Source organism: Triticum aestivum, chromosome 5A, assembly GCF_018294505.1.
Source record: "Triticum aestivum cultivar Chinese Spring chromosome 5A, IWGSC CS RefSeq v2.1, whole genome shotgun sequence".
NCBI classification, from domain to species: Eukaryota; Viridiplantae; Streptophyta; class Magnoliopsida; order Poales; family Poaceae; genus Triticum; species Triticum aestivum.
In genome coordinates, this window is record NC_057806.1 from 533230633 (window position 1) to 533238925 (window position 8293).

The following is an 8293-nucleotide window of genomic DNA, read 5'->3' on the forward strand; positions in this document are numbered from 1 at the left end:
CAATGAGAGATGAAAGGACAAAGTTGCTAACCTTTGTGATCATTTGAATGGATGGGGGCCTTCAAATCTTGACAAATTTTGGGCAAAATGTGTGATGAGCTCGAGAGGAAGAGGGGAAGAACAGAGAGGAGAGGGGAAAGGGGAAGAACAGAGCGAGCTTGGGTGGACGTAGGGTTTATGTAGGACGACCTTTAGTACCGGTTTGTGCCAAGAACCCATTCTGACAACATCCTGCCACCACTCTCATTAGTACCGGTTCGTGACACGAACCGGTGCTAAAGGTTCGCCACGAACCGGTACTAATGAAAGCGGCCCGGCTAGCCGTTGGAACCGGCACTAATGTATACATTAGTGCCGGCTCAAATACAAACCGGCACTAATGTGCTTCACGTTTGACCCTTTTTCTACTAGTGAGAGTATATGTTTTTTTCTAAGTCATGGATAGTAAGGTTTACAGTTGAATGTAGCGAATAATTCTTAACTTAGTATTCAGTCATCGGCCTAAAATATCTGTTTTTTAAAATAAATGGCTAATTAAAAAGCCACAACGCTTGTTAATTTACTTCATGAAAATTGTTGTTAGGGAATGCGTGAGTGAAGTCCTTGAATAAAGCACCGCGCAAACAAAAAAAAGATATGGAAGGATCGCCAGCTCAAGAGTACATACGGAACAAAAAGAAGCAAGGAATCATCATAATCCTTTCAGGCGATGAGGGTTTACTAGACATAAGCATCAAATGTAACTCCTGGGAGTCCCTACATTAGATTAAACCTCATCTTGTTGTAATTGATTGTATATTTGTGTTCATTGGTCTGTAAAAATTGAGAGGGAGGGAGGAGAGAGGGAGAGGGAGAGGGGGAGAGGGAGGGAACTCAAAATGGTTGATAAACCATCAAATGTCTCTCTTGTTTGACTGATTGGCTCCACTATGTATAGGAGTTAAGGATAACTGTTTCAAAATAATAATAATAATAATAATAATAATCAAATTCTTCCCCATCTAAACAAATCTACCATCTATGTGAGTACAAAATTACTAAGCTACATTCATACTAATTTTGCAGTTATCAAGCCACACAAAAATAACAAGAGATACTTTCCATCATGCATAGCACTCATGGTGATGATAAATGTATCCTCTCCAAATTCTTCATGTGCATAGGTTGCTACAGATTTATAACTACAAACTTGCACACATGAAGCTCTTATTTTTAATCATATCAGCCAAAAATAACACATACACATGTACGGTATCGAGGGGTGCGGCGTGCCACCGCGCAGGTATGGCTGGTAACTTGACTAAAGAGAGTGGAATGGTGGTTCAAAATGTGTTTTTTTTGTGGGGCTGATGAAACAGTTGATCATCTGTTCATTCATTGCTCGGTGCCAAATTTTTATGGAGCATTTTGCATTGTACCTTCAATTTAAATCTTGTTCCTGTGTATGAAAGGAGTCTTTTCTCTACCTGGCTGTCTCAATTTAGGAAAGCTAAGCAAATGTCCATGAAACTATGCGTAGGAATTTTTGCAATGCTTGTCGGATTCTACTCATTGACCGGGTGAAGACTAGATAGGATCGGCCGCCTGGTGGATGGCGCGCGAGACATCCGTTTGATCTCTGCCCGCGACAACCATTTTGCTTGGTGGGCAGCGCTTGAGATAGCCGTCTGGCCTCCGCATGCGTCAACTGTTTTGCAACATTGAACGTGTTGCGCTCGGGCCTTTGCAACACGAGTTGTGCATGCCGTACGATCAAAATCGGATTGACGGCTGCCTAGGGAGTGGACACACTCGGTCGGTGGAGGGAAGCTTTCCCGTACAAATTAGAGCAAGTATAATAGGTCCTACTCAGCTGGCTATAAGGTGTTCCACATCAGCAAAATTTTATTTGAAAGAGAGAGAAAGCGGGAGAGAGAATAGAGCTGGCGCTTCATCTATCGCCGGGCGTTAACACAAGCTCCGATGCATTTGAGCGAGCATGCAGCTGGCAACCAGGGCAGAGCATGCAGCCAGTCAATCACTGTGCATTTCGTTGCATCTCTCTCCATGCAAACATTAAAGGCAATAGCTAACCTACAGCCTGTTTATTATATGCGTTAGGGCATCTTCAATAAATTGTATGTTAGTCTTGTTGGTAAAATGTCCATGCCATCAACCAACAAGCTATCATACAACTACTCCAATGAGTTGTATCTAAGGTATCCAATAGATGATAAAAAAATAAATGTGATTGCTCTCTATTTTACCTTAGAGCTTGTGCAAAGGTTATTGGTTATTCTACATACAACTTTGCTCTCTCTCCACATTTATTACATGCCACATCATCACTTTGTCCTTGGTGGCAAATTTATCAACACCTATCTTACAACTGTTGGAGATGCCCTTAGCTATATGGCTGACCTGGCACTAGTATAGAGCCCGCAGCAGGCTATTCTATTAGCTTTGCTCTTAAAGCGTAGATAACTGACTACAACGAACACACGCTTTTTTTATTGCATGGTAATACATGTCTCATTTATATCATAAAAATTAAAGTACAAGTTATGAAGAAATTGACATGACAAAACTGAAAAAATAGCATAACATCTCTGAGCTTGACACCAACGCTCTCACCTGCCTCTGGCACCACCACATCATCCACCGAAAAAGAATAACGGATCACCTCCTCACCCGAGCTCGACGCAGCTCCATCGTTGATATGCAGCTTTGCAGAGCTCCAAAGTGGCTCAGCAAAAGTGAAGCTCTTGTCGTTGAACGAATCAGACCGGGGCAACATTCAGGACACGACATCGAACTTCAGATCTGACACCCTACCACGATTAAGACGCCGAAGGAGGAAACCATACCTGCCATCCAGGAACCACGAACCCAACACACATTTCGTCTTTCAGATATTGTCGATGCAGACCACAATCTGCATCCATTCCTGGAGTCCCTCCCAAGTTCTGCGCTGACGCTAGAGCAAACACCGTCTCAACGGCAGAGCCCGAGGACACAGATCCACCACGAGGATGCCACAGCCGCCGCCGCCGCCACGCCATCCTTACTTGAAGATACTGGTTTCCAAATCCATCTCCAACAATAGGACCGATGGCCTCGTCAGGGAAGGATCCGAAGAATCTTTATTCAGCACCGTCGTCGTCGCCGTCGAAGTCAAGACAATGAACAGTCTGAAAACCTAGACTATGAAGAAGTAAAAACGATCCACACTTGTGGATGCGGCGACCCTCCTCATCACCGATGACCAAGATCATCAACGGAAGGGAGCCACCGGAGAACGGGGCTGGAAGATTGGCCTCTCCTGGTGGCGGCTAGGGTTGGAGCCGCCAGGGACGAGAGGAAAACGATCTGCTTACGTGAGTTAACGAACACACGCTCGTGTCAGCGTCTTCACTGAAGAGATTGCAATGTAGTACCGTATAGGATACGACTAGTACAAATGCCCGTGCTTTGCATCGGGCAATAAAAGGGGCACAACCTGCTTCATGTGGTATTTTGCATCATTTTTATATCCAATTTTAATAAATGTCGATAATAATGGTGAACGTGGAAAATTCCTTATTTTTTTATAAAGTTAATGTCTTCATTAGAAATCTAACACCTTTTGACGAATATTTGTATGAAAATTGGAAAATTTCTCTATAAATTGATATTTTTAACAATTGTTTTTTTGAAAAGAATGTTTTTCTGTTGTACATTTCGAAATGTTCTTTTAGTACAAAGTGATTTGGGGTGGGGGGGTGGGGCGGTTTAAGTGTTTTAAAAAGTAGAAAGATATATTTTTATATATTTTAAACCTATTTTTATGTGTTAAATTTTAAGGTATTTTTGTTTCGTAATTTTTACTCCAAACAAAATAGTTAACGTACACAAAAGGACCACGAACTCATCTTCCTAACCCTGCTCTAGTAATGCTTTGTGTTCTACTAAAAAAATAGTACTCCCTTGTGGGCCGTTGTGAGGGCACTTTCTTATCTTTCCCCATTTTTCAGTACTCACTTGCGCCGTCGCTGCCTGCATATATGATTCACACAGGGTGAGCCGCAGTCTGCCGTACGAGGCCGTCGTCACCACCCGCGGCAAGGCAAGAGCTATTGCGGGTAGCACCACTTGCGTTCAGCGCACCTAAGCCCTAGCTTAAGAGCATCTACAACCGGACATGGCAAATCCATTCTCTCAAACGCCCGCGGACACGTCCGCACTGACCGGGCATCCCTCAAATGTTGCGCCGCACATCCACGTACCGTAAAATCCGATCCTCAAATCCATGCAAACCATGCACTCTAAACGGGATTCGGCAGCGCTTAGAGATAATGTATGTATTTATTTTATTGGGTGTCCAGGTATATATGTTTTCGTCACATGTTTACTGACCACTGACCAGCAGTCAGTATGAGTATGTCAAAAACACAAACAGATGCAAATGCAACTTGAAGAAGAAGAAAATATATAGAACCAAACCTGTCAACGTGTGATTCAGAGAAGAAAACAATCAAGCGATTTAGGGGCTGTTTGGTTCTAGGACTAGCATTGCCACACTTTGCCACATATTTTTGCCAATCCTGTCTAAGGTTAGTTCATCAAAATGAGAGCCACAAGTTGGCAAGCCTAAGGGAATCTTGCCACACTTTTGGTGTGTATGCCATGTGGGGCCCAAGTATGGCTTGCCTAAGGTGTGGCTTGAACCAAACACTCGCCTAAATTGGTCAAACTTGCCTAACCTTAGTTGTGGCAATCTTTGGCTAAGTTAGTCACAATCCTATTCTAACTCGTTCCTGAACAATCCAGTAGCCATAGACCACGATTCCCACACGCCGTCTCGCGGGTGACGCGTGTGGTGTGGCCCCACACACCGCTTTCCCTCAGCCTGGCATCATCCTCGTCTCTCTCCCCCACACATCTCCCTATTTCCTGATTTCCTTCCCGCAGCGCACATCTCCTTCTCCCTCTTCCTCAACTCCTCTTAGAGGGGGAGCCTCACCGCTGCCGCCACCATAGACGTGGTCGCGCCGCTGCCGCCTTCGAGTTCGCCGGCAGCCGCTCAGATCGGCGGGATCCGTGTCCCCAAGCCGTCGGCGCCCCCTGCGACTGGCGCTGCCAACCCTCCTCGCCACCATGCGTGACGACAATGAACGACAGCGCCGCCAGTGGACCGTGCCGCGACCGCGCCCAGGCCGCTGCGCTGCTGCGTGAGCTGCAGGTCGGCGCGCCCGTGCACGGCACGGTGTTCCGGCGCTTCGCGTCGTGGTTTGTGCATGGCCTGGCGGACCGGCTGGCCCGAGCGCACCCGCCGGCGTTGGGTACGGCCAGCATGGCGTTCTGCGTCCCGCGGTCGTCGTGCCTCCATGGGGCGCGCGACGAGGCGCTCGTCGTGGCGGGCGAGCTGTGCCCGCCCCTCAATTTCACCTGCTCCGCCGCCCGTGCACGGCACGGCGTTCCAGCGCTCCGCATCGTGCTTTGTGCAGGGCCTGGCAGACCGGCTGGCCCTGGCGCACCCGCCGACGTTGGGTACCGCCAGCATGGCGTTCTGCGTCCCGCGGTCGTCGTGCCTCGACGGGGCGTGTGGCGAGGCGCTCGCCGTGGCGTACGAGCTGTGCTCGCCCCTCAATTTCACCTGCTCCGCCGCGCCGCCCCTCAATCTCTCCTTCTCCGCCGCGCCGCCCCTCAATATCTCCTGCTCCGCCGCGCCACCCCTGACCTTCTCCTGCTCCACCCACGCCTCACCTTCTCCTGCTCCGCCGCGGCAAGAAAGGAAGCGGAGCGTCTGGATAAGACGCAATGGGTCTGGACAGCGGGTGGAATTCAAATGAGTACGGGGTTTGTTTTGCAAAATTGAAACGTTATATAGAGACCCACTAAAACAGGGACTGCGGGTTAATTTTTTATAAACCGAGGGACTTTTATGCAAAATCGCTATGACGACGTACGGGCAGAAACCTAATTCTCTTTTTTATTATTAGGTAAAGATAAAGATAAAGATAGGAGTACAACGTGGGCATCGTCCACAAAACGCATGCATTCTATCTCTAACACATAGAGTTTGAAGTAGCAACCTAAGTTCGAGTCCTAGAGTCCAACGACACGTAGGTTCTAGTCCGAGAGTCCCTGAGGTGTTGTACTTGATATCTTGTCGGCAAGTAGGTTCGAGTCGGAGAATCCTTCGACGCAGACTGATATATATACGACTACTAATATACGGGACTTGCCAAATATCGAGTATATTTCCCGAGCAGCGTATTGGCCTACGGGACAAGAAACTCAGAAGAAGGAAGAACACGCCTACGGGACAAGAAACTCAGAAGAAGGAAGAACACGCCTACGGGTCAAGAAAGTTCAGAAGGAGGAAGATCACGCGCCGACAACATGTTGGGGTTCGTGTTCCGGCGTCTGCTGCACCGCGGGATCTTGGCCGGCCGCCGTGTGGCCACGGTGCCACCGCCAGCTCCTCGTCCTCGTCTCTTCTCCATCAGCCACCTTCCTCAGGTTTGCATCGCATCTGTAATCGACCAGTTCGCTTTTCTTCTTCTCTCTTTTCTAATTTATTTTATCCATTGCAGGGTCATCGGCCACCGGTCCAACCGACGCTTCTCATGCCTGAAGTCAACGCAGCGACGCCATCGTTGGGGTAGGCTGTACTTCTTCCTCGCTTTAAGCGGATACTACATCGTTGATCAACGCATGAGACAGCATAAGGAGAAAGCAATGGACGGTTCCACCATAGACACTTTCGGTTCGTCTTGTCCATAGTATGAAGTAGGAGGTTGTTTCTAAAACACTGTAATTTTTGAAGTAATGAAGTAAGGGTTTTGGCTGGGGATTGTTTCTAAAACACTGTAGTTTTTGAAGTAATGAAGTAAGGGTTTTGGCTTGGTTTAACCAGAAACACGGTGACACTGTTATATTACCCTCAAATTAGATGAGAGATTTGATTGGTAGGATTAGTGGGATGTGATGTGAGAGCGCTTAACACGGTTGATGCTCAACATTTGGGATGATTTAAAGCATTAGATCAAGTGGTTAGACGGTTCGGATGATGATTTGGATCAGTCCCCTCCTATTTTTATAGGGATGATAGATGAAAAATTATCATTGGACAACAACAAACAAAATACAATTGCTAAGGCATGATTTTAGGCTAGCTTTTCTGTGGGAATTCCAACTATATCTACATCTATATCTATATATACCAATATAAAAAGATATAAAGAAGCAGATCTAATAAATCTCAGTCATCAAATAGTATCAATCCAACGACCTAACTAGTAGCAGAAAAAGGCGGAACCCGACACCAATTTGGATTCCCTGCTCTTGGAGCTACACATGCGTGACCCTCATGGAAGGCAGGACGGGAGCCACACCCCGCTTCCTGTATCTGATTTGCACAATAGAAGGTGATGTGTGCCTTGCCCATGACGTCCCATCATCGGGTTTGAACAGTGTGTATGGTGCGTGAGAGAGGGGTGGAGGAGGAAACTAGCAGCCTATCTCCTCTCCCTACGTTCGGTGTACTTGATGGCAACAAGAGGTCAACGATGCCGCAAGCGACGCGGGAATTGCCGGATCCGTTGTCCCTCACCGTCATAGCGTCGTTTCTTTAGGAGAGCAACAATTCCAACAAAGAAATCCTCAACTAAACCAAGGTTGAAAACAACGGACAACGGATTGACCGTGTGGTCATGGAGTTTCTTTTTTAGCGAGTAGTCCGCATGTGGTCTATTGTATCGGTTTTCGCCCGGTGTTCCGTTAATTAACTGGGCGATTCTCTTCTTCTTAATTAATCGATGAGGCAAATCTTTTACCTCCGTTTCAAAAAAAAAAACAATTCCAACAACAAAAAACCACCCCCATGTTGAAACCCATGGTTGAACTCGCATAGAGAGGGAGATATGCATCATGCAACGAGGTCACAGCGGACGCGCGCTGATGAGGTGCGTAGGCGCCAGACGTAGCTCACAGCGGAGCAGCGGCGCATGCCCGAGTACGCGGCAGACTCTCCCCATTGGGAGGTCTGGCTTGCCCTCGAACACGAGGAGCAAAGGCGGCTCGGCGTGCAACACCACCACGTCAACCCTCCGCCTCCCTCCCGCCGTCAAGTAGGAGGAGGAGGACGACGAGGCCGCCTACCAGGCGGCGCTGGTGGTGGCCTTCGCGAACTCCAATGAGGAGGAGCGGCTGAAGGCGGAAGAGGAGGAGGCCGACTACTAGGCGAGGCTGGCAGAGGCCATGGCCCTCTCTGCGCCGGCGACTGCATGGTGCCGCCGGCGCTCACCCCCCAGATGCCTGCACCCGAGTC

General features: G+C 47.9%; 1 long non-coding RNA gene across 1 annotated transcript; it reads left to right on the forward strand.

Annotated features, from left to right (window-relative positions):
- The first annotated feature begins 6079 nt into the window (after positions 1-6079).
- On the forward strand, positions 6080-6807 carry LOC123107510 (uncharacterized). The gene is made up of 2 exons (XR_006451685.1): positions 6080-6483; positions 6558-6807. It is a non-coding gene; the product is annotated as an uncharacterized lncRNA (long non-coding RNA).
- The last annotated feature ends 1486 nt before the right edge of the window (positions 6808-8293 follow it).